This window comes from Amblyomma maculatum, chromosome 1 (assembly GCF_055883805.1).
Source record: "Amblyomma maculatum isolate TAMU_Amacu chromosome 1, ASM5588380v1, whole genome shotgun sequence".
NCBI lineage: Eukaryota > Metazoa > Arthropoda > Arachnida > Ixodida > Ixodidae > Amblyomma > Amblyomma maculatum.
Window position 1 is genome coordinate 86,979,721 of NC_139344.1, and position 26,735 is coordinate 87,006,455.

The 26,735-nt window shown below is 44.5% G+C and overlaps 1 protein-coding gene and 1 long non-coding RNA gene across 4 annotated transcripts in view; one reads left to right on the top strand and one right to left on the bottom strand.

Moving 5' to 3' along the window:
- Positions 1-26,735, top strand: part of LOC146203086 (DNA-directed RNA polymerase III subunit RPC4-like) — a 113,358-nt gene that overhangs the window by 24,372 nt on the left and 62,251 nt on the right. The window contains exon 1 of one of the 3 annotated variants that reach the window (XM_084588510.1): positions 16,027-16,254. The exons of 1 other annotated variant lie outside the window; for it this stretch is intronic. The gene's annotated coding sequence lies outside the window, so the exon portion shown is untranslated. Of the gene's footprint in view, positions 1-16,026; positions 16,255-24,321; positions 24,345-26,735 lie in introns of those variants that run through there. One more of the 3 variants, XM_084588512.1, reaches the window with a different exon arrangement.
- LOC146203089 (uncharacterized) lies at positions 19-5,599 on the bottom strand. The gene is made up of 4 exons (XR_014703812.1): positions 5,148-5,599; positions 4,191-4,276; positions 3,892-3,957; positions 19-157 (listed from the first exon to the last, which is right to left on the bottom strand). It is a non-coding gene; the product is annotated as an uncharacterized LOC146203089 (long non-coding RNA).

Genomic DNA, 26,735 nt, shown 5'->3' on the forward strand with positions numbered 1-26,735 from the left:
ACATAAATAACTTTCATTCTTTCATCAGCGCAATCAGCATCTTGTCAACTGATTGCCAAGATTTCACCAGCTGATCTTCACATGTCCATCTTCACACGGGGCAGTGTTCTTCACCATGTGCTGCATAAAAAAATCCGTGTTGTATTCTTCTGCCTTCCTGGAATGAAAAGGTGCAGTGTTCACAGAAATTACTGTAAAATTAAAGCTGTTATGAGAAAGCTGGAGGTTGTTTAATATTGCTCTCCAGCTGGTATTGCAGTGAATAACTACGCACATGATTATTCATGAAATGTCTGGGCATATGGCATACCCCTATATCATGGCACAGAAGTGCAGCAGTCTCCTCTTGTGAATGCACCTATCGGGGGTGGAATTGCCGCTCCATTTGCTCCATTCTGCTCCCAAACTGCTTTTCCTGCTCTATCCTGCTCCAAAATGCAATATTGCTCCAAAACTGCTCCAAACTGGCTGTTTTAATGTTCTACCATCAAATTTAGTGCAACACGCAAACAATGTCTTTGCACCAGTGGCAAAGATATAACGCATCTAGCACTGGCCTTAATACAAAATTTTTGTAAGGGAAGGAAGCATGTGGCATAATAAATATTTGTTTGCAAGTAAATTTAATATGAGTCACTGGCGATTGGAGATAATTGCAAAAAAAATGCACTGTGCATGTGCCGTAGCACCTCCTCTCAGCTTTTTGAATCGCCGGTGGAGGGAGAAGCAAGAGCAGCAAGCGAAGCAGATAGGCGCAAACTACTGTGAGTCGTTCGGAAGGAAACTTGTCCGACTGGAAAAACCACATGAGTTATTCTAATGGTTGTGGTCTAAGAACAAGCAGGCACTTATCGAGCCTCTTTTTCAGTAACAAGCTTGTCGGACCTACGGCAGACAAAATCATACTTGAATCGTTATGGGTTGGTACACCAAAGATGTCACTCACTAGGAAGCGTCTCAAGAGTGTTGGAAAGCCATACAGGGCCTATTGCCAAGATTTAAAAAATGAGCCCCAGCATTGCTCAAGCAAATGATAAAACTATTGGAAGGAGGTAGTGAAGTAAAAATGCTAAGGCTACCCTTCAGTGCTATCTACATTTCCTGAAGGCACTACTGACCACTGCTCAGGAATTTATCAGCACAGGCATAGGATCAAAAAGGGATATGCACAAGATAGAGAGCAGAAATGTCATGTCCATTAATCTGAGCTCCATATTAGTGGCATTGCTTGAGTGCATTGAAGTGGTAAACTCGACATTTGAATCTGTCAGGTCAGAATAGGCAACTGCGTTAGGTCACAAGGTCACACTAGGTGTTTAGTTATAAAGCACACCAGCAAGCATTTTGTTTGCTGCTAGTCTGTTCCAAGTTGTTGGCCGTTGTCTTGTCAGAAATGAGTGTGAAGTTGGAGAGGCATTGAACTTGCATAAAAAGGAAGAGCTCATCTTTTTCTGTCAGAAAGAAAAAAACAATTACTACAATTATCAGAGGCATTTGACCTTAGGAACCTGCTTCAAAACATAATTCAAATGCTCCAAAACTCTTGTCTCATTGCTCCAAAGCTGCTCCAAAACTCTTGTCTCGCTGCTCCTAAAGCTGCTTCAAAATGCTTGAGCCTGCTTCCGCCCCTGACCTATGTATCAGACCCATTGATGACTGTCTTTAGTGGTAATGGCACATACCCACGGCGGGTAAAAAGGCCATGGTATATAGCAAGTACAAAAGGTTCATGGACAAGCAATTGAGTATTTTGATAATTACGAATCTTAAACTAGAATTTCATGAAAAAAAAAAAGAAAGGAAAAGAAAAGGCAGTGAATTCTCATTGTAGCAATCTACCTGGTGTGATTATATAGTTGTGAACAGAATTGCACACAGGTTGTAGGGTATATCCCTTGGCACTTGCCCCGAAGGAGAGGAGAATAAACACAAATAGCATGCCTGAGTAATCACCATTTGAACGATCTAACAGTCACTAACAGTGTTTCACAAGGATGCCTGCTTTGGCCACTGTTGTTGAAAGTGTTCATCAAAGACATTGCCCACATCAACATATCCATTAAATTTGTCGTACATATATAGGGTGGATCTGGTACATATGATATGGGCGTGTCCAGAAATCTAAAATATAAATCGAGACAAAAAATAATTTTGGGAAACTACTGTCGAGCTCACGCCCTGAAACTCTGCTAGGTCTAATCCGACTAGCTGACGTCGCCCATGTCCAAGGACTCCAGGCCGTCATCTTTGCGGATAAGTTGACACCTATCTTGCGCCTGTTGGATATTTATTAGTTTTGCCACCACCACATGCAGATAACTGTTCTATTATGACCGGCACAGATGCAGACACGTTGACAAAGCAAAGCAAAGCCTTCCTGTTAACATTATTGTTGTGGCTTCAATCAAACAAACTTAATATAAATTGTTCAAAGACAACGCTAGTTATTTTCCCAGAAAGAAATTTTCTTTTTAATCGTGCTGTCAGCAATGAGAGCCGGAACATTACAATTGTAGGCTCGCAGAGAATACTAAGTGTCACGTTAAACAGCAATCTGTACTAGGACTTGCCTGTTGCTGGCATATGCAAAAGATTTTCCATGGTATTTGATGTTATTTTATGTCAGTGAACGCTCCTTCTGATGCACATTGAAAACAAATTGAATCATTTTTTCACATCAACCAATGCATTAAGACCACAGTGGAGGGTGGAGTAAACAATATAATTTTGCCATCCTTTTCTTGAGGATAAATAAAATTCACCAAATGGGTAATTGCAGTAGAAATGTCTCTATAAAATATTACTTCTGAGCTTTTGCATTGATTATGCACATTATGCTCTTAGGTCATGGTGCAATGACCTAAGAGCTGGAAATGCATCACACGTCCAGGCAAACATCACACAAAAGTGTGAAGCCGCAAAAAGAAAAAGCATGTGGGAACTTCCCACGCTTTGCCCGATGATGAATACATTCTGGAGAGGGGTGCCTGAGGGCACACCACACAGGAAGATACGGTGGCTGTTTGGGAGAAGGGACATGGCCATAAAACCATTACACTGATCCATTAGTTGAGTTCTACAGATGCTGTTTTGATCCGCTGTATGTGACATCAGACATGCCCTGTGTTTTTCTGGCAGACAGACTCCTTGTTCGACTATTGCAATGCTATCGAAGTGAAAAAGGAAGTTTCTATGTCTCCTCGCCTGTTCCCAAGGTATGACTGCAAGAACATTGCTTACCAATACTGTTTGATTGACTGGCTGATTGACCCAGAGAGATGTGCCGTGTTTTATTGGCCAAAGTTCTGTGAGAGGGCTGGATTGATTGTTTAAAGGCTTCTTGTGGAGTAAAAAAATACTGGCCCTAGGCAAGAGGCTCAATAGTCTATCATTGCTATGAACTTGCTTTTGACCTTTTGCTGTTAAGACCTTTGAAGTATGTACATAAGTCTGCAGAAGTGCAATCAAATTTCATTGTTTTTGTTCTCTCATCTTCGAAATGTCATTCTTCTCTCAAACCGAAGACTCAGTCATGCCACCAAATGGAGTGTAGGTTCAAAACAGTCTGAGACAAGCATAACAATACACAAAGCATTGCGATGGTCTCGTGAGTGTGCACCATGAACATGAAAATTTGTGAATAATTTGTTTTCCTACTCATTTATTTCATTTATCGCTGCTTTCATAGACCATTGCATTTTGTATAATGCACTGTTGCTGCTGCTGGTCCGTGCATAGATTTGGCATGAATGCAAAAGCTAACAACTAGGTTCTAGTGCAGTTGTACTAAGCAGTTTTGAGTTTTAAACTACAGTAAGTTGCTAAGGCATTGAGATAAATAAAACTTTTTACAAATTGGTGCTGTTCAAAATAACGTAAATATGTCCTCACCCCTCAGGGGCACTGACTGCAGGCTTGGTGTTGACAGCAGCGGCTCCACACTGTGCAGACTTGTGGCTGTGCCATGGAAGCAAGCAAACAAATGAAAGAAATAATTATTTCTGCAGCCATGAGATCTTGGGCTGTTTTCCGGTGCATAACAACATGCACGAACTTACTTTAGCACTCTGGCTAGACCTTGTACACAGCAGTAAGAGAATCAAGACTGAGCATTGCAGTGCTTTGTAAATAGCTGTAACATGTTCAACAAGAACATTGAAGAAAGTAATATAAGAAGTGTTGTCGCTTACTATTCTGGGAGTTGTAATGATTGCTTTCATCATCATGAGTCTCTCTGGGCACCATGTCATTCAGGCACTTGCAGGCTCATTTTCATCTGAAAGGGAATAACCATATGAGACACAGATGATTGGTAATTAACTTGCCAACATAATACAGGATGTAATTGTGCAGCTGAAAGTTGCGCCAGGACACTAGAAAAGTGCCACGACGCAGACACTGTTGCCTTCATTCAATGCAATGGTCCTTAACAAGGATCGTTTTTTAAGTTTCAGGTGTTTTTATAACACAATGAGCAAACCAGTTCAGCCTCTGCGACTTGTAAATGCTAATAGGACTTCCAGTGCCTGAATGTTTTGTCCAACAGCATAAAATATTGGCGCACTTCATTTCACGTGCTGACACAGGGACACAAGTTCATAAGCTTGGGGCAAAAAAAAAAAATAATAAAATAAATGACCTCTTGCAGTATTTGGCTTTGGCACTGCATTCAGCATGTGCTGTTAGTTAATGGTGCCAGACAATTGTCTGAGAAGATAAATTAAATCATCTTGCAAACAATTTTCATTTATTGTGGCTCCTGGTGGCTGTGCACATTTACATGCACATGTAAACAAAAGCAGCTACACGACGTGTATTATATTATGCAACTCGAGCCATGCTTAGCAAAAATGCTGAAATATCATGTATCTAATTCGCACAACCTAAGTGGCTTTTTACTTTGCGCTGCTATTCCCCAGCAATCGACTAGGCGGTGTTCAGACGGGCGGGCCGTATGTATCGTGGGAAAGCATCATCCACCATCACTCCTACTCGGAGCGCACGCGATCGGCAGGCGCCGAGTTACTGCCATTCCGAGCTACTCGAAAGTGCCGTTTTCGTCACATATGATAACTAATTGTTCCGCTCGGACAGTCCGCTGTCCAGTCCGATCGTCTGAACAGAGAAGGTAGTGAGTAGTGACTTACCAGAATCTTTTTTTTTTTTTTTTTTTTTCTGACGCTGGATGGCTTGCAAAGGCCTTTGCGAACGCCCTTATTGCGCAGCGGAGCGAGCGCTCGTTCGCCGTCGGCGGATCCCTAGAAATCGTTGCAACTTCTTTCGACGGCGCCTTCTCCCTGCGCTGTACAGTGTACAGGATGGTGGCGATCTCGAGCTACTTGCTGGTCGTCCGCCGCACTGAAACGCTTGCGCATGATGTTTTCTTGGCACGGCCGGGGCAAGGGTATTACAGCATTTGATGACGCCAATGTGAAAACGGGAGAACTATGTGGCCCGTTGCGCACAGCAGCACTCTACAAGCACTCGTAGCACCACCCCATCGGCGCTTGGCTTGGCTGCTGAAATCTCGTGAGATCTCGCGAGATTACGGCAAGCTGGACGTCACGCGGCATACGTCTCCGGAGTACGTCTCCAGCGCCTGTACGTATCGGTAGTTTTCACGCATGCGCAGTAAGCGTCCGATACGTCTACGTCTGTACGTCTCCGGGAGACGTAATACGTCTCCGGTAAGCTAAATCTCTCTAATATGGCTGCTTGCTCTAAGGGGGTGGCGGTTGTGATGGATGCATGGGCCGCTGGCTGCAATAGCTGTGTGGTCTCGATAGTGCGTTGCGTGCACGTAGCGGACTTGTATTTTGCAGTGTCTTGGCTTGGTGTTTCAGACTCGGAAGAATTGCTCAAGAATTGTTTCAGTGCTCGGGAACAATCAAATGCTTTCCGGAAAATGCCATAAGCGCTTAAGTACATGACGGTCTGTGTCGCAGTCACGAGACGCGAAGTGCGAAAGACTAAATGGGCATGATAGATGTTTTCCGAGCAATCAGCTTGGTTTGGTTTGTCGAGTTTAACTTCACTTAAGCGACTCAGCCTATTGAGAGACTCCGTAGTGGAGGCCTCCGAAAATTTTGACCACCTGGTGTTTTTATTGCGAAAGCAATACTGCTCTAGGTTTTGAGCCTTCAACGTGGCGCGACCGCACCCACGTGACGCTGTGACGTCACACGCCACGTGACACGAGGGTGAGAGCTGGGCACGTTCATACGGCTTGGTTAAAGCGGCTTTATACGTGGGCTGGCAGGAGCTGCCAATTTGGGTCTCTCGTTTCACATGGGACGATTATGTCTGAATCAGCCTTCTAAGACCCTGGCATTCACGTTACCCCTATAGGCCACTAAGGCACGTTAATACGGGTTGGTTAAAGCGGGGCTTTATATGTGGGCTGAGGAAGAAGAAAAAAAGAAGAACGCTCGGTCATCCGCAGCTAATGCTTTCGCTCAATATTTGGTTCAGCAGCGTTGAACCCTTGTAATTTTTTTGGCTGTGGCTAAAGGTACGTCGGACGGACCCGATCAGTGGTCTTAAAGGTACGTCCGACGGACCCGGTGCGTTTTTCTTCGGGATACGACGGACGGATTCGGGAAATATTTTTCAGAGGTACGGCGGACGGACCCGATCGATAGGGTTCTTCCGACGGACCCAACGCATTTTTCTCCGATATGGGCCTTGGGATCCGTCGGGAAAGCCGGGCGGATCCGAGTTCCCCAGATGTGGTTGTAGCAACAACTTGGTAGCCATATGTAGCCAAATCGAAGTTGGTATGAGGTGTATGTACGTGCGAGGTGCAAGAAGTATGTCATCCTGCATGCGTGAAATGTGAAATTACAAAGAATAGTACGGTGGCAAGAATAGTGCCTAGAATGGGTGATATACTACGTGATGGCATGATGATAGGTTTACGTGAGGAACCGCGGCAGGGTGGCAAGCACGCAAGCGCATGTAATCGCGGTGTTGACGGCCAGCCCGCGGCCCGGACGCCCGCTCGTTTGGTCCTCGTTATCATGTGGATTAACGTCTACGGCGGTCGTTATGTAGTTTTGATTCTTCAAAGTTTCCTCACTTTCATCTGTGATGAGATGCGTCACGTAACGCATCGCTTTCTGCTCGCATTGAGGTTTGGTGCTGCAAGTTCTATGTAGTCGCTGAAAAAGCTGGGTGCCGCCGACGTGTCTCTAGCCCAAGCATCGCGTCATTCGTGTTTGTTGGAGGTGTTGTTTGTGCTTACCGTGAGATGCTGTGATGTACGGATTACGTCCTACTAGAGTGCTGTGTGAGACTACGAAGAGTGCTGTGATGAGTGCGCCGATGTCCGGACGGACATCAGTGTGTCCGTTTATGATCGGCAATGTTGCACGTGCATGTCAGTGTTTATTAAGTGCAGTGGTAATTTATTTACGCGCGCTGTGCAACAATCAGACGAAAATAAGTCATCGACAATTTGTTAGCCTGCACTACAGAGCTCAAAACTCGGAAAATGGGAATGCACATGATGCAGTTTTCGCATGTTGGAGCTAGTGGACCGAAAAATAAGTGCCCAGCCAACACCGCCGGGATGCGCATTACTACACGTGAAATGGTTCAGGTTTCTGTAAAATAGCTGCCTGGCACAGCACCTTCCTCAACGTTCAGGCTTTGTACTATTGTTGAAGGCCACTTTATCATTAATAAAGAAACGAATATGCTTTATGTGTTAATGACTAGTGCTTTTTCAACATATGTTCATTTATTTTTTTCGTTTTTCCTTAGTTTCCTTTGTTTTTCATGCTAGACAAACACAAATAGTACACTTTTAAACTTGTCAGTCCAAAGCTGAACATAAATATCTGCCATGCATGTGACAGCTTTAATGCTAGATAGGTTGACGTGTATAGCATGTACGTAGACGCTGCGGCGTCTTAGTGGCACATTCAGCTACTTGCCCCAAGGTCGTGATGCTTAATGCCAGTGATGGCAGTCGCACTTTGGTGCAGGTGAAATGCAAATGCTTCTGTTTCCTGCAAGATGTCAATGCAAAGTACAAAGCCCAGGCAGTTAAATTAGTCTGGAGCTCTCCACTACGGTATTTTTCATAGCTACATATGTCACTTTAGGATGTGAAACCCTACATGCCACAGGTAGGCTGCATTGTTTTTTAGATTTTGTAACCTCTCATCTATGTTTTGAAACATTTGGCTAATTTTAGTTCTCAAACAGTTGTTAAAGATGAAACCGAAGCAGTTCTTGGCATGGTTTCCTGCTTGGATTAATTTGCTAATTGCAGTTCTTTGAAACTTGCATCAATGCTGGACAGTTCAAATAGCAGGCAGTTGAATTACAGAAATGATGTGGATCGTGCATTTCAGTTCTGACAAATGGAAAGTAACGGTCCCCTCCTTGCATGCATAGGTGCCCTTAGACTCGGGTGTGTGATTGTGACACATATCAAGGGTCAACAGAAGGCCATGTGGAGCCAGTGTGATACTCTTCATGAAGGCTAAAGTAAAATTGTACAACAGCTGCATGCAGAAAAAAATTGATCATTTAGTGTATGATTAACTGACCATGAATAGCATCTTACTCAGAGTATGATGTGATATATATCTGGTTTAGCATCCCAAAATAACTATGGCTATGAGGAACACGATAGTTGAGGGCTCCGGTATAATTTCGACCACCTGGGGTTCTTTTACATGCACTGACACCGCACGGTGCACGACGGCCTATTGTTTCGCCTCTATTGAAATGCTCCTGCTCTGGCTGGAACCAAATCTGCATCTTTGGGTTCAGCAGCCAAGCACTCTAACTACTGAGCCAGCACAATGGGGCCAAGTATCAAAATGCATGCCATTACATTTCCTTCTAGCCTGTGGTTTTCTTCACAGAACTAATGTATACAAGGAAAGTAAATAGCAAGAAAACACTAGTTTTATTGCACATTATATTCACATTTCAGCAAACATTCTCTAGGAAAAAAATTATAATGTTTGCATGGAAACCATGAACATCTTACAAAAACAAAACAATGAACTTACTCCACTCCAATTATTAATGGGCAAGGTTGCATCTATGCTACTACACTGCACTTATCACAAAACCACAAGCCCCATCTGCTTTGGCCAATCACTTGATAAAACTAACGGAGACAGATGTCGCACACCACAGACTGGTCGTCTCGCAACATATCTCTGCATATGTTGCATTTCAATTTCATGCCTTTCCACTTAGCTTCAACTGTTGCCAGCATTACTAGTCACCCATCTTTTCTGAAATTCCTTTTTATGCTGTTGGGATCAGCATCCTTGTTAACAATGGTCTCTGGAATTTTTGATGCTATCATTTTCACGTCTTCCTCATCTGGAAGAACGAAGGAAATGACAAGCTTTGAGCAGAAAAAAAAATTGGGGAGACTCCTAATCTCCACCTGTAAGGGTATGGTGTGCCAGCGTTAATGGTTCTTGTCTGCAGATCCCACTGTGGATTCCCGTTAATTTACATGCCCTTTGCTACAAACATAATTACTAATTCCTTAATTCATGTCTCTGTTATCTCAGATATACTCATTAGCATATGGTCGTAGGCTGCCCTGTAAGGTGATAGACAACCTGGCATAGACCTCTGTAAGCCTCAACCTTTCTTAATTGGAGCTGAAACGTTCCAGAACATATTTCAAATATAACTTTGTAAGCTTGACTTAACAGCTCCTGCCATGTCGTGTGGCCTCGTGACATTTGGCTCGTGGCACTTTTGGCTTGTGCACAGGGGTCATCTGTTAAATACTGGTTAACATGCATGAAAAATACATTTTCACGCAAACTGGTGGCAAATGGTCAAGTGGTGCACTGCAGATTCTGAAATGTATACCTATATGCATGCAAGGAATGCATCATCACATAACATGATCAAGAGTTCTATCAGTACCTGTAGTTACATAGCATTTCAATGCCCATTAAAGGACCACCTCAGACAATGGTTGTTGTTACCACAAGACCTGTTCTAACAGCGTATTGACACCATTCCACTGAGCGATGGACATGTATATGCATACCCTAGATAGCTCATGATTGTGGATCTCATTTATTTCTCTGACTTCCAAGGAGTTCCTGTCGTCAAAACCCTACACTTTATGAAATCGGGACAGTTGTCTTGAAAGGTGATGAAAAGAAATAACCAGGTTACCTTGACGCACTGCTAAATTACAGAGGGTGAATATGCTGCATGAAGATACCAAGAAGCTTGTAAAAAAAAAAAGTGACAGTGAAATGGCAGGATTTTTGAAACATTGAAATAAACTACAAACTATACTTGTCAAACCTGTCATTAAGGAATGGAAATCATGCAGTAATCAAAAACACAACATGGAGGCCATTTTAGGTCATCTTCACAAAACACATACCCACACCTCACACACTGCTTCATACTTATGAAAGAGGACAAACCAATATGCAAGGAGTGTGGAGATGAACTAACAATAAACCATATCTTACACGTGCGCCAGAGTCGAGAAAATAAGAGGAAACATTTTGTACAATTTTGCAACAGATCCCTTTCCATCCCAGCGTGATCCTAGGAGATAAATAAGAGAATAAGTGTCCGGTTTAAGTTGTTGCGAATTTCTCTTGTATACTATGCAGAACCAACTAGCCCGACAACACGCTCTTCTGAACTGTAATCCTAGGAGAGAAGTGCAAATTTCCTGCATTTTTGGTTTCCTAAAATGTTGCTAAACGAGCTACATCTTAAAGAACATTTCAGTCATTACACACAAAATAAATACATTAAACCTTGTTCTTGGTGCATGGCAGCATTAGTCGCTTATGCACTATAAAAATCAACACAATGCTGTAAGGTATACCTTGGTTAGCTATGTTATATGAGACAAGCTTTCGGTCTGGTGTGGTCCTTATTCACGTGAAAGCGCTGTCATGAGGGTCTATGCCCCAGCGATCGGAAAGCGACCTATTCCAATAATTTTGCAAACTGAAGGCGATTCTACAGATTTCTAAAGACTGGAGTGTTCAACTGTTTTATCAACGTCCGCCTGCTTTGACAGCCTGGAGTGAAACTGTTGAAGAGAATACATTTTTGAACATTTAACGCGTTTCTGAAGGCGTTGCTTTCAATTACGGGGCCCACAAAAAGCAGCTGAATGTCAAACGCCGCCTAGGTAGGCTTTCTAGCAAGACAGCGGTGTAGCGTGGAAAATCGCTCCGCCGGTCCATCGCTGGCGCCGCTGACTTGACAGGCGAACTGTTCAAACTTATAGCTACTGACCATACCTGAAACACTGAATTGCGCATGATCAAGGCAGAATTTCTCTATTACTGAGCACTGGTAGCTATCGATTTCGCGCCCAATACTGTGAAAATCTGTTCTCTCTTCGATCATTGATACGTCCACGGTTGAACATTTATGCGCCTCGGGGTAGGAGAGCCGTGGGAACATGGATGCGTGGTTGTAGCAACGATCACTTGCGTGGCACAGTCTGCAAAATTCCAAGAGTCAGCTTCTTCAACGAAATGTGCAGCGCACATTTTCTACCGCGTACCTAAGTCCGGCGATGCATGCATATCGATCCCGATCTTTTCAAAGCTGCGCGGCCGTTCAGTCGGGTCACGCTAACCTCGAGCATGCGGGGGTTTAAACTACATGTACGCAAAATTCAACGACAAGAAAAAGATGCAGGCTAAGCACTTTAGTCTAGTCTTCCCTTAAACACCAAAGAACATTGCTGTTCACAGGGAATTCGGATCATTCGCGCTTCCGGCTTTCCGGTTGTGCACTCTTGCGGTGCGGTGCAGTAGGTCTTCGCCTCGACGAGTCGATGTGCAGCTCGCCGCACTAGCAGGGCAGGCCTCCAGTAGATTCGGCATGTCTTCTGCCACGGCTCTGAGGTAGAATTTAAACGAAGAATTTAGCTAGAAACATCCTGTTTCCTCGGTCTGCATGTGAAGAACGAGCATATAATGCCATTTCACATACATACTTTGGACTGCCGAATGTTCTGCACGGCGAGGTGTGTGTGTGTTGTGCCGGCACTAGATCTTCGGACGTCGATGCAGGACCTAAGACAGCGTAAATGCCAGGAATAGCTCGCTCGCATTACGGGCAGATCGAGGTGATAGTTTAGTGCGAAGCTGCTCGTGAATGTGCGTATATATCCCGATGCCAGCTGGTGGAGCTGGTGTAGCATCGCCTGCAGCTATGTGCGTGACAGCGATGCTTGCCGTACACAACCCTAAGTGAAGACCGTGATCTATGTTAGAACGGATGCACTCTTCGTAGCACCTCATCGAGAGTCGCGGCTAGCTGATATCATAGAGGATAAAATTCATTCACGCGTAGCAAGCGGAATTTGGCCGCGTTCGACGTGCCATGCCTGTATATCGACGTCCGCCGTATCTTTACGAGAATCGAATGGATACGTCGGACGTACCTTTAGACACTTCGAATTTTTTTACGTGCACTGACAGCGCACGGTGGCCTTTTGCTTTTCGCCTCCACCGAAAAGCGGCCGCCGTGGCCAGGATTCGATCCCGCATTCTTGGACACAGTGGTCGAGCTCCCTAACCGCTGCGCCACCGTGGTGGGGCTCCGAGCAATCAGCGTGCGTCCTGTTGTTTCGATCATCTTCCTAGCTGTGCATTCCTTGAGACGAGGCATTTCGAATAAGCTCTGGAGCTGTCAACCTGGCAAGTTTGTGGTATTTTTGAAACGGTAGCTACCCTCTGCAGCTAAAGCCGGTATCGCCGTGTGTGCAGTCACGAACGAGCACGGCACTAGCAAGCGGTAGCTGGCAGCTGACATGGCCGAGCACTAACTGGACGTAGCACTTCCTGACATTACGTTCGGCAGGAGCTGCCAATTCTGGCCTCTCATTTCACATGGGAGGATGACATCACAATCAGCCTGCCAGGGTCCTTGCATGCACGTTACTCCTAGGCCACGCAGGCACGTTCATCAGCTTGGTTAAAGTGGCGCTTTCAGGGTTAAAGTGAGGGGGGTCTCGGGGATCTGAGACCCCCCCCCCCCCCCCCCCCATTATTTGAGAGGAGTCCGAGAACCCCCGAGCTTGAAACTATAAGGTCTATAAGGCAAAGCATCTAGGTAGGCAACGTTGGGCTGCATAGTGTGATCGCCTGTCCTCCCGACATCTTTGGCGAGTGTTTCACGCAATGGAGCGCTCTTCTCAAGTTTCTGATTACACAGACAGCATTCGCCTTGCGATGAATGTGGATGAAGATACATTTGCAAAACAGGCGGCCAGACAGTTTTTCCACACCATGATTCCACCTCGACTTCTCCTCCTTGCTTACCGGTTACTGAGCCCTCCGATGAGATTACTTCTGACCTAATCATGGCAGAGCTGCTGCCTCCATCGAACGCCTCAAATCTAACTCTGCTCCCGGGCACGGCGGCATACCTAACTCTTTAACCCGCAACTTGGAAGAGACTGCTTTGCAGACCCTGCTTGATACATTCAACGACGTGTGGCATTCTGGTGTCATGCCGGGCGAGTGGAAGCATTCTATTGTTGTTCCAATACCGAAGTCAGGTCATCATCCAGTATCTCTCTCGGCCCTTCGTCCAATTTTCCTTACGCCTACAATCTGCAAGCTTTACGAAAATATTCTCGCCGCGCACGCTTATCGTGGTGGTTGGAATCCCATGATTGTTATCTGCAGAATCCCAAATCGGCTTCCACCCGCAAATAGGAAAGGAGGACGGCCTTGCTACATTGGCTGCTGACGTGCTTCACCACTCACAGTCATCTTGTTAGAACCGTGATCGCTACAGATATAACAAAGGCATATGATAACATCTTTCACTCAGATATTCTTGCCTCCCTACAAACTCTTGGTCTCCCTCACAGGTTTCTCCTCTCCATTCACGCCTTTCTAACAAATCGAATGTTCAGTGTGCGTGTCTATGGAAAGCCCTTTGGTCACTTCCCCTCTAACAGAGGAGTGCTCCAGGGCTCCGTTCTCACTCCCACATAGTTTAATGTGGCCTTTATTCCACTTGTTCGAGCCCTAAAGACCATCGCTTCTATCCGCGTGCTTGTGTACGCCGATGATATAAACTTATGGTGCTGTCACCCAGATACTTCTGTCCATCAGGCGGCCCTCCAGCACGCTCTGAATGTCTTGACATTTTGGCCTCCCTCCTTTGGGTCTAACTCTCTCGCATACTAAATCATGTTTCATTCGCATTGGAAATAAAGCTGCTTACGGACAGCTCCCACTATACATTTTATGACATTCCTCAGGCACAAACTGTTCGCATTCTTGATCTTCTCCTTCATTCCTCTGGGACTGGTACCCCGGCTGACAGCCACCCGTAAGTCCGCTCATTCTACTCTAAGTTTGATTCGTCGCTTAGCTATGCGCTCTGGCTGCGCGCGTGCTCACACGGCCCGCCAGCTTGTTCGCTCTGTCTTCCAGCCGCGGATAATCTCCCAGGCACAATTTGAACGTCTCACCCGCAGACAGTGGGACTCCCTTGAGGCTATTAATCGTGAGGCTATGCGTGCCATAACATGTCTCCCCCTTTTACACCCGTACCCGTGCTTCAAGAGTACGCCCAACTAAATACGCTTAGTGAACTCATTGATCAGCGGATGGCAAACATAGCTCGTAAACAGTCTTTACAACTCCATCGTTTAAAGACACTACCTGCGTGGTCGTACATGCCAACCCACGGACAATCGCCCACTGCTTCCCCGTCGGTATCATCCGCACATCTTCATGAAGGGTGCATATTGTATACCGATGCATCACATACTACAGAGCGAGGAGTTTGAACTCTCACGTGACATGTACCTCGGATACGTGCACCCCTCTGGCACTGGAACTTCAAGCCATTTACAATGCCATTTATTCCCTTCCGCCCGTTCCTACATTCAGTGCAGTTAATCTTTACACCGACTCTCCAACTGCCCTTAAACAGCTTAAGGCCGCTCGACGCAAATTCCATATAACTCAGTCCACTCATCTGCTCTGTGCAAAGTACCCATGCATGTCCTGTGCGCATACACTGGATTCGCGGCCACGCTCGCGATCCACATAACATTCAAGCGGATGCTATATGACACACATTAACACATCATACAACCCACCACCTTCCTCTCTTCCCCAGATCCGTACCTATCCCACGTTTCCGATTCACAAGTTCTGCACCAGCGAAAACGCGCTCTCATTCTTCCGGGTTCGCACACTCTCCACCATAGTCTTACTCGGCAGGAGGAGGTATCAGTGCACCGGATTCGGGCAGGGGCGGCTCTGACCTCACCTGGATGTCATCGGTGGCGTGAAAAAAGATCTTCCAGTGACTGACAGGTGCCCTCACGGTGACGCTGCACCTGAAATTTGTGATGTGCTTCATTTATTGTGGACGTGCCCAGCAACGGCTCCGGTTAGAAAACGGCTACTCATGAAGGTGGGCCTGCGGTGGAACCGCGATTGGGATTATGAGAAGAGGACAATAATGGACAACTACTACATTGCCAACCTCTATGACTACCTCAGTGAAACTTGACTTTACTCCTTCTTTTAACTTTCTATCTCCTGCATTCCATTCCCCCTTACTCAACTTATGCGTTATGGCAAACTTCTCGAATAAAAAAAAAAAAACTATATCAAACATTGCTGAGATATGGTAAAATGAAATGACTTTTTGAGCCGCATATATGAACGCCGTTTGCTGCTGATTATTGAGCGCTGCATGTACCGGAGTGATGTAATTTGCGGCATGAAAATTTCTGCAAACTAGACCAACACCTCCTCTATTTTTAGGCGTTGACTAGGAAAACGACGCTCAAATGGTTTCATTTAGGAAGAGGAAGACTATACATGATGCTGCGCGTGGAAGGACGGCTGTGCGCGAAAATACGGTTCCATGAGCGCCCCGACGCCTTCAGCAGAAGCCGCGCTAGACATCCTGGCTACTGTATCCTGGCGCTCTCGCTGCCGCTAGCCGCGCCGCCGCGCCTTGAGGGCGGAGGGGAAAGGAAGTGAGCGGCCCAGGTCGCGACGCGACACGACGCGGCCACGCGGCGACACTGCGAACGTTCACCGTCGGAATAGTAACTGTCGGAACGGCACACTTGCAAGGCTACCAAGGCTACCTTGCACTTGCGGCATACGGCATGCCGACACGCGGTATGCTTTCGGGGTGGATTGAGTGCATGTCTTGAACATAATCGCAGGCGTTTGCCGCCTGCATATGGACGTAGTTCGCTGCGACGCGGTGTAGTGGGAGGTAAGTGCTTACCTTCGTTCATTTAGTTCTTGTGTTGCAGTCAGCTGCAGAGCTCGACGCAGTCGGAGCTGCGGACAGTTCGTATGATTCGTAGTACTTGGACGTAGAGACCAAACGACCAAACTGACCCTCCACTGCATGCGTATCTGTCGGTTACCTCACTTTTCGTAAAGTATCTGTAGGCGGTTCTTTGCCAATCATTCTATTACATGCGTTAGTTTATCATGGAATGAAAGCGGTACAAATACATACAGTTTTGACCACATTTTCTTGCTGGCCAGCATATCTGGCCTGTCCGCTGATGAGTAAACGTAGTGCGTTATCCATAAACAGTAGTTATAGCGACTAGTGATCACTCGAATAACTTGTTAGATGGTAGGGCGTGGTTGCAAGACAGCGAAGTTGTGTGTTGAAGCTTCTTTTAATTATCTGCTCTGAATTTTTTATTACGCGTATTCGTACATGCGCTGGTTTTACGCGTGAAGGAAAACTAACGTTGCCAGCTGGCTAGCGTTTGGCGCACAGGCTTTATCACTAAAAGATTTGTAAACAAACAACAGCAGTAAAAAAAAAAAGAAAAAGAAAAGCTTCGTTTTGTAGGTTTTACAGCTACGTGCTGTCACCTAGTACACTAACTAGCTAATCACTTTGTGCCGTAGGTATGTATATATATTTTTTACACATATTGCGGACAAGCTTTGGTTTTCTAGCCTGCAGTAAACTGTGCGTCCTGTTTGTGTTGTGAAGTATTTGTTTTTACACAAAATAGGTTTGTTGTAGCTCTCCAGCGCGTGCGAATGTCAGTAGCAGTTACTATTTAAGCGATAGGAAGCGGCTGAATGAGAGGTTCTGTCATGTAACTTTATTATCTGCTGCTGTAGACGTAAGAAAAAAAAAAAAAAAAAAAAAAAAACCTTTGTTGCTGCAGGTCATAAGGACGTTAATGTTTTTTTTTCTTCTTCTTTCTTGTGCCTTTGTCTCCAATCTGTCATCCTGTGTGAAATAGCATTATATTATAGGGATTCTCTATCAATTTCAGTAGCAGTATGTAAGAGAGGTGCACTACAAGGACACAAGCCACCATTTGTTAACATGTTGCTAGGGAAATTCTCGCAGTAGCAAGTGTTAAATGGAAGTGGCAAAATTTAGTTCTAAAATTTTGTAATGATGCCTTGGATGAAGCAGTCTTACCTCTTCTCTTAGTACTTCAAAAACTAACGCTGTACAGTTGTGAGCAAAAGTGGTATACAACACTCAGCTGGTGGCGGAGCTCTGGAAAACTGCATTCCAAATTCATTTAGCAGCAGCTATCTGAGATTTAGGCAATAGTGACGGTGCACCATTTTATCCACATGCATATGTGACTGTCGCTGTTTCTGTTGCTGTCGCTAGATGGCATTTCGATGCAGTTTTCCCGAGCACTGTCGATGGCTGAGTGTTGTATACCACTTTTGCTCATGACTGTACCTGCAGTCGGACACAGCTCAAGAAAACCCCGCATTGGCCACTCCGTTAAAGCAGATGTTTGGTGGCTTACTGTGCGAGACTACAGACCCTGAGCACCCATGCTTAGTTGTGTGTGGCATTGCCATGTTCTGGGAAATGGGGATCCTGGTGGTTGAGCCGATGCCGAGTATTTGGACCATTAAGGCCCTCAGTGGAGGCAACTCACCACTTTGGCCCCCACTTCCTGTAGACGCCACCTCCACACACCCAACCAGGGGGAATCGGCATTTGCTCTTACATGTCCTCTCCTCCATCTTTCACATTCCTGTATTCTGTCTCACAACTTTCCACTCTCCTCTTCTCTTTGTGACTTTTCCTTCGGGCAGTGAGGGTTAACCTTGTTGGTGAACCACCTTGTGTTCTGCCATATTCAGTTAAAGTTAAGGTGTACAGCTGTCCTGTCTACTACCCCTGTCACACGGGGACTTATAAGGCCTTGAGAAATAAGGTTTGCTCCAAAGGCGGTTGACACGCAGCTACACGGCAAGTCGTGAGCCCTTTGCGATAAAGGCCTGAATTGGGAAAGGTCGTAAACGTCCTTCAGCTGCGTAAAGGAGCAGTCTAGGGTGCCTCGATGCGCGCGCCCTCTGGAACGGATGCACATCGAGGCACCCTAGAGCAGTCTAAACCTGAGCGCCACTGAGTGGGCTAAAAAGAAGCAGAGGAACAAAAACGTTTACACAAATATAATTTTTAATGATATTTAAGCCTAATTGATTCTACTTAGGCGTTAACTTTGCATTTCAATGAACTTTAAAAATCTCGAGCGTTAATAGAAGACGTCACACAATTTCAGCAGCTGCATGACATGCGCGTCTCTGTTGTGATGTGCGTTATAGTGCTCATATGTGCGTTTAATTCAGTGTTCATTCTTCGTTGTTTTTTTCTCTTGTGCCAGCATTTTTCGTTTTGTTGTGTTTTCTCACTATTTACTACTTATTTTCAATTACCACACTTTATTCAGCTGTTTTATATATTTAATGTGATTTGCAATTTACAAACGTGCAATTCTCAAGGCAATTTCGCACTTTGCTTTCTCGTCCTAGGTCTTATCGCTCATGGTTGTAACGCGCACGTTGATCGAACACAACCTATTAAAATTTCTTCGAAATTTGCACAAGCTAAGTATGCCTCGCACGCAGAACCAGGCGAAACGAATGCGCGTTGAATGAAAAGAAAAAAAAAGAAAAACTTTTTACTAAACATCCGCTTCCAACCTTCAGAACATTTCTTTATTAATGAGCTGGTTACTTTTCCTAACATAAACAAGTGCAGTCTTGTTCACTTATGGCTTAAGCTGAAAGATATTGTCTACTTCAATTTTGGTAGCTGTTACTAAAGCCATTAGCCACCCTAACTCCATTTCAAGCGCAGCTGTGGTCATTGCCGCCGTTGTTGTTAAGTGCCATTGTCATTGCCGCTCGACAGATGGCGCTCACGGAGAATGCTCAAATTATTGTCATCTATCTCCTTTGCATTTGCTGTGTAGCTGCGCCGCTTCTTCTTTTTAGTTTTGCTTCTTTAATGCAATAAACCTCCTTTGCAGTAAAGACCCTGGAGGAGTGCCGTGTGACTGGGGTATAGGACTTTGTTTTTTAAGTTCCTTTTCTGTCCCCTTGTCAGACTCCATGGTGGGCAGATGGCACCATGACCGAACAACATAGTTATTTAATGGCTTCTCCTCCTCTGTGAAGCAATTGCTTAATAAAAAAGGTGGACCAAAGCCACTTCTGAATTCTTTCAGAAGCCAAAGTAAATATTCCCAGATTTCCACATCACACAGAGAGAAGAATCTGAGAAACTGGCTCGAGTGATTTCCCCTTTCTTAGCATCAAGATCTTTGACTGATACCTTGGGCCCTGTGTACAGGGTGACAGAACTGGTGAGCGATGATTTGCTTGTCAAATTCCATGACAAAGAACAACAGTCTATAAACTCATAGACATAATTACTTGTAGAGGCACTGCTGTTTCCATTTATTTTGACTGATCACTGAATACAGTCAGAGATGCAATTTCCAAGCAGGACTTTCTTCTCTTCGCCGCAAAAGAAATGCTGGAATGATTTAAGGACCAAATGTCATTGATGTCTACCGAATAAAAATCTGCAAAAGTAATATGGAAGTATGCTGCCAGCCAACTGCCTGAGTCGATTGAAGCAGGATACTGAAAGGTTTTCATCCGTCCGTATATTCAAGTCATTGCTGTTTCCGTTGCCACAAATTTGGCCATAGTTCACAGAGTTGTCGCAGTCAACAGACGTGAATAAATGTGCTTTGAAAGAGCATTCTTCTGAAAACTGTTGCCACTCGAGTGTAAAAACTGTCAAAGGCCTGCATGCTTTAGGTCGGGCCTGTTCCTGGAAATCTGGAAAGGAGGCAATTATATTAAAAACTAAAGGAAGTATTTAATACAGAGAAGCACGCCAAAGACTCCCTGATAGACTTTTTCATAGAAAAAAATGGATTTGACCGATGCGCCATGTGGGGGCGGCACTTCACATCAGGCTTTGGCCCCTGCCAAGAGCATGTCTCTGGAAAGGCCTTTGCATCCCAGGCAGAGGTAGCAAAAGCTGCTCTGTCACCACTGCATAAGGGCCCACTGACTTCCGAGGTGGAAGTCCACAAGGCCTCTCCAAATAGGGGAAGGCCTATGACTTGTATGCCTGTAGTCTCTCCACTGGTTTCCAAAACCTCTAGTGAGGTGATAGACACCAGCCTCAGCACACCAATACTGCAGGGGTGATGCAACTCTTTAGACAAGGAATGAAAGACCTCAATTATGTGTCCTCAGGATCAACTTCTTAAATACCAAACACCTAAACATGGCTGTCATAGTACAGTGCAACTGTAGAGGACTATTGAATAACTACAATGACATTAAATACATACTAGGAGCAATGACACCTATAGCCTACTGTGTTCATGAAACAAGGCTTAGTCCTAAAAACACGATAATCATAAACAGTATAGACCGTTTAGAGAGTAGTTCCACTCTCCCCAACAGGTGGCGCCACTAGTACAGCCGTCATTGCTGGCCTTCGGAAGGCATCGGCACGCAGTGCGGACTGCTGCAGTGCTTCTTTTGTAAGAATGCCGGCTGACTTTTAAAAACCGCTGCTTTGATGCAGGGGTCATCTGTATAGTCGAAGTATTCTGCAAGGAAGTAGAGCTAATGAACCTGTTGTTTATTGGCGGAAGAACAGATGATGCTTTCTACGTAAGGTGCACATCATGGCCTAGGCCACCGTTTTTCTTGCAGGTGTATTACGAGTTCATGTTCCTTGCTGGGACAAGAAAGCGCCTGTGAGTTGTAGAGAAAGGCTATACCTCACGCATCAGCTCATTGTAGCACCGGCAGTGAATGCGAGAACGACCCTGACGTTTTCTGAAGAGTTGCATGTTGTGCCACTGCTGCCACGTTATTTTCGCAGGGCGTTAAGAAGTACCTTGACGTAGCTATTAATGTATATGCATTTTTAAGAATTGATTGTGCAGAAAAGAAGTCAGTTTGGGCATGTCAGTGAATCTTCTTACGTTAGTTGGGTACTGTTCCCAAGACATGCGATATCGAATCCTGGCCTCGGCGGCTGCTTTTCGATGGAGCCAAAAACACAGGTGCCCGTGTGCTGTGCGATATCAGTGCACATAAAAAACCCCAGGAGGTGGGAATCTCCGCATCCTCCACTCATAGCGAGTCGCTTTGTGACGTTAAACCCTACAAATCAAACCAATCTTTAATTAGACAAGCACTGCTGCAGTATATGTAATAACTGCTGCTTTTAGGAAACTAATGCACAGGCCAAGGATGAAATTTACCATGAGAAAATGTTTTTATATCCCCGCTTGCTTGGGCTGCCTACTGTGGGTTCTCAATTTCGATGCAGTTTCCAGTCACTTTCGTTTGAGCGCAGGTGAATGCTAGTGAGCGCCTGAGGCGGCCCTCAAGCAGCGTAATAGTCTTTTGAAGCCAGGACGTTTACAGGAGGTAAAATTATACCTTTTCAACTGTTGGGGATTGCACATGCGTCATATTGAGCTATAAATATTGTCCACAATGTTAAATGGTGAACATTCATAATGTGTGTCAGCCAGCACGGTCTGAACATGTGTTTGCCCCTTGCGCAAGAAAATTAAAAAAAGTTTGAGGGATAATCAGTTTGTAATCTATTCAGTTTTACAATGTTTTCCACAAAGAGCGCAAGAAAGAGAATTGGTAAAAAAAAAAAAAAAAGAAAGAAATGAGTCGACGGCTGACAGTTTATCGAAACGTTCTAGCCAATGCAGACAGTTAGGAGGACGCAATAAATGAAATACGTAGGTAAATTTTACATTTTTTTAGCACCTACACACACACTATGAGCATTCACGTGAAGTTTTTTGGCTGTCTACAAGCTCGTTGTCCCCAGCGATAGCGGGTATGCCACAGCGTGCAGCCGAGTACCAGCGCGCCGAAAGCCGTCAAACCAGAAGGCCCGAAGGCCGGCGATGGCAGCACAAATATGGCAGCGCCCATGCGCTCGCGCTGTAAAGGGTCTATAGAACCTTCTGTTGCAACCGAGACTTTCAGGTAGTGTAGCAGTTGTAATTCGAACTCCTGCTCAGGGAATAAGTTTCAGCACAAAATTTGAGATTGCAGGTAGTGTTGTAAGCTATATATATATAAATAGTAATAATACTGCTATAACTACTATATACTGTATACTGCTATTTAAAGTACAGGACCTAGAGGACCTTTTTGACCAGATACCTGAACCCTATGTGGCAGTTGGCAATTTCAATGCTCACTCTCCTTATTGCGGAAGTGAGCATGCAGACATAGAAGGCTTAAAAATTTAACATGTTATTCTGTTAAACATTGTCTAACTATTGAATACAAGAAAACCCATATATTGCTGTCCCAGGTTGGGCAACATGAGCTGACTTGACTTGTCCTTTGCATTACTATCTGTTTTTGATTATTATAATTGGTATGTTTTAGATGACCTCTGGTGAAATGATCAACTTGCTGAGTGATCGCTTTTTAGAATAAATTCCATATTAAAGAAACAGTAGATGAAATAATGAGAAGTTTACTGTGTGCATAATAGCAGCAGCCACACTAGCTGCTCCCCAAACATCAGGACTTGTACAAAGTATTGTGGACACAAGAATGTGTACTGGGAAAAAAAGAAAAGAAAAACAATATACAGAACAAAGCCTGGTGTGCTCTTTGTAGGTACCCTACTGCAGAGAATTTACTGATCCTTAAATCCTTAGGACTGCTACGGCCAGGACACTGTGCATTCGAAGGAATGCAGAAGAAAAAAAACTTGTGGCAAGAATATGTTTCGCCTGTAAATAGCTTAATACCCTCAAAGAAAATGTGGGAACAGGTTTGTAAATTCACTGGTAATTATACTCCCTTCACATTTCCGATGCTGACAGCAGCTGGCATGCAGACATCAGTAGTAAAACAGCCCAGTATATTGAGCGAGCATGTTGCTGAAGTCTCAAGCTCATTCAGCTAACATGTACACATTCCAAAAGTACAAATAAATAGCAGAAAAACATGACTTTCTCTCTGGAGAAGGCATGCATTAAGCCTACGTACAACTGACTTAGCCCGGACAATGTACACTATGCAATGCTTGTCCATCTCTATGCGGCTGCTATAGAGGCACTGTTGAAGTTCTTTCAACAGTGGAGGCATGAAATACTGGAGGCATGAAAACAAAAATAAACAAAACAAACACTGCTACCTTTTCTAAAACCAGAAAACCACAAAGTCCTAGCAGTTACAGGCTAATAGCATTTACCAGCTGTATTGCAAAATCTTGAAGCATTGTAAACATAAGACTGCCATTGTTGTTGAATCTCAGCTACTTTTGGATACACACAGCGTCACTTTAAAAAAAGCACGTTCAATAACAGATGACCTTGACTGGCATGAAAACAGTCCTGGAGGCGTTCATCCACAGGCAACACTTTATTGGTGTCGTCGACCTGGAGAAGCCCAATGATACCACGTGGAGGTTCGGTATCCACGGCAGCATGCTGAACTGCCTGAGCGACTTCCTAGCTAACTGCACATTCCAAGTCTACCTAGGCACGATCTTCTGCATGATTTTCACACAAAAAAGTAGTGCACCTCTAGGTCGTATTCTGCTGTATACTCTGTGCGGATAAAGTGAATTCTATAACAAAAGTAATCCTCAAGACCGCAGTATAATCATTTTAAGTACTTAGCCTCCATATAGAGCATATTTACCTGTAACAAACAAATACAACATTAAATAAACTGACTACCTGGGCAGGCAAAAAAAAAAAAAAGTGTTCAACGCTGCTGAACCAAATATTGAACCATTAGCTGCGGGTGACTGAGCGTTCTTCTTCTTCTCATTTTCTTCTTCCTCAGCCCACATATAAAGCCCCGCTTTAACCAAGCCGTATGAACGTGCTTTAGTGGCTTATAGGTGTAACTTGAATGCCAGGATCCTAGCAGGCTGATTCTGACATAACCGTCCCACGTGGAACGAGAGACCCAAGTCGGCAACTCCTGCCAACCCACGTGTCACGTGGGGTGTGACGTCACAGCATCACGTGGGTAAGACGTGGCTACCACCGAGCTACGCTGAAGGCTCAAAACCTAGAGCAGTATTGCTTTCGCAATAAAATAGATTTAGATTTTCCCCTTAAAAACATTAGCTGTTGTGTTCTCCTTGAGACGACGCTTACAGATCACTCCTGTGCTATACCAGAACGAAACCACACTGCCAATTAAATAAGAACGCAAATTTTTAGACTGTGTTTGACGCAGTCTAATGGCAACCACAAGAATGAAGCTGCTTGAGCTCTTAATGTACTAAGAACGCTGTCACGAAAACGGTGTGAGCCCAATAGACTATGCATGTCTTCTGCAAAACTGTTGCTCCTTGGTGCACTCTAAGTTAGACTATGGGTGCATGATATATGGCTCAGTGAAAATATGTTACTTGAAATGACTCACCCCTGTTCATGACCTTGGTCTGCGCTCTTCATGTGGAGTATACAGAACATCTCCTGTAGCTAGCCTTTATGTTGAATCAAATGAGCCTCCGCTAGAGGATTGAAGAACCGCAAGTGTGACCTAAAAATCCTGTCTCTCCAGAAGCATCTCTGCCATTCAATGTCACCATGTGCCCATCAAAAATGTTATTCTACAACAAACCACATTTTATCAGGCCGTTAGTACTGCATTTTAAAGATGCATACGGCGAGTTGACCATAATGAGATGCTCTACCAAGAAATGACCCTTTGCTGCCATATACAACTTGCCTGCAGTAAGTGACTTCACATTGACATATTTACGTAAAAAGCTACAGGAGTACTTACTACAAGAATACTTTGCACTGCCAGAAAAATAGATGCCTGCACTAAGTTTATACTGATGACTCAAAAAGATAAATGTAAATATATATATATATACATACGATTGCTGTAGTGCACAATGATTTCTACTGCAGTGTACTGATTTATGCTGTACAGCAGATAAGAAAAGGGAAAATCAAAAACAGTATCATCTGCACTGATTCCCTGAGTATGCTTACAGCATTGCAACCAAGAAATGCTGGTGAACCTTTAACAGGAAACATTATGCATAGCATAGAAAATCACTACTCAAAACATAACATAAGGTTCTGCTGGGTCCCTAGCCATGTTGGGATTGAGGGCAACGAGAAAGCAGATGTATGTGTTGTGCAAGTTCAATTTGATCAAATGAAACAATTAAGCATGCCACACAGGAATTGTTTGAAGTTAACCTACAGTAAATTGAGAAGTCATTGGCAGGCTACATGGAATGACCAAGTAAACAAGAAATTTAATTTTGTAAAGCCTGTCCTAGGAGAACATAGACATAAAGAACGTTTTACAGAAGTAACTCTATGTTGCTCAACAAGTAAATAACACTCAATAAAACTTAAAACAACTCGAGACGGAAGTGGCAGATGCCCCTCAAAGGAGAGGCACTTCAGCCAATGGCATTGATCGACCTTCAGGCGGCCCAGTTGGATTCGCCACACCCCGCGTTATTCTGCAACCAGGTTTTAGAGAATAACTCATGAGAATTGGCCACCGCCATTGTCTTGAGGGCACTTGAGTAGAAGTAGTAAATGGTTATTTAATAAAATAAATATCAAAAACAAACGAAAAAGATGCTTGTCGGCCCCGGTATCTGCTAATTATTATCTGAAGTACTTCTTGAACTGGGGTAGTGGAAATAAAGGGATAGTAAGGAAGCGGTAGGGGAGATCAATGAGGTGAGCAGCAGGAAAAAAGAACAGGGTAGGGTAAAAATTAAAATGAAGGTATGTACTTGCAGTAGAGCACTGCACGGGCACGATTTTCCGGCCCGGGCTCATCGTTTGAAGCCCGAGCAGAGTCCGGACCCATGGCTCCAAGCTCAGCCCTGGTGCAAGCCCGAGCCGAGCCCGCGCTACGAATACTCGGCCCGGCACTCAGTCTTCGTGGATTCCTTAAAAATGTACAGTTAAGGCGAAAAAAGAAACACTTAATGCCTTTTTATTTGATCATAAATGACCTAGTCGTGATTGACACGCAACAGTATATAAAGGAGTCCACATCCCAAATAACTGGCAACAAAAATTCCTAGTGCATGAAAAAGCATGAGAAAAAAGATTTCCAAAAGACTGCATGCAGTTCTTTTTTTTTTCTAAGAGCGCAAGAATGTATTGCCAAGGCTCTTAAGTGGGCTAATTGGTTGCTAGATTCAAATTTGGCTATCGCAGGAACTGTCCATCTGCTTTCTATATGCGTCTTCCACGTGTGCTATCCACTGTGTCTGAAGCGAGGTTGTAATCAGCTTACAAATAATGTTGTGTGTGCTAAGAGGCAGGAGTAATTCTCTCCGTTATCTGAATTGCTGAAAAAGCGCTTGTTGTTATGGTGTTCACAAATATGTTTTTTCTTTGGTCACGGCTATTTCATGTGTATTTT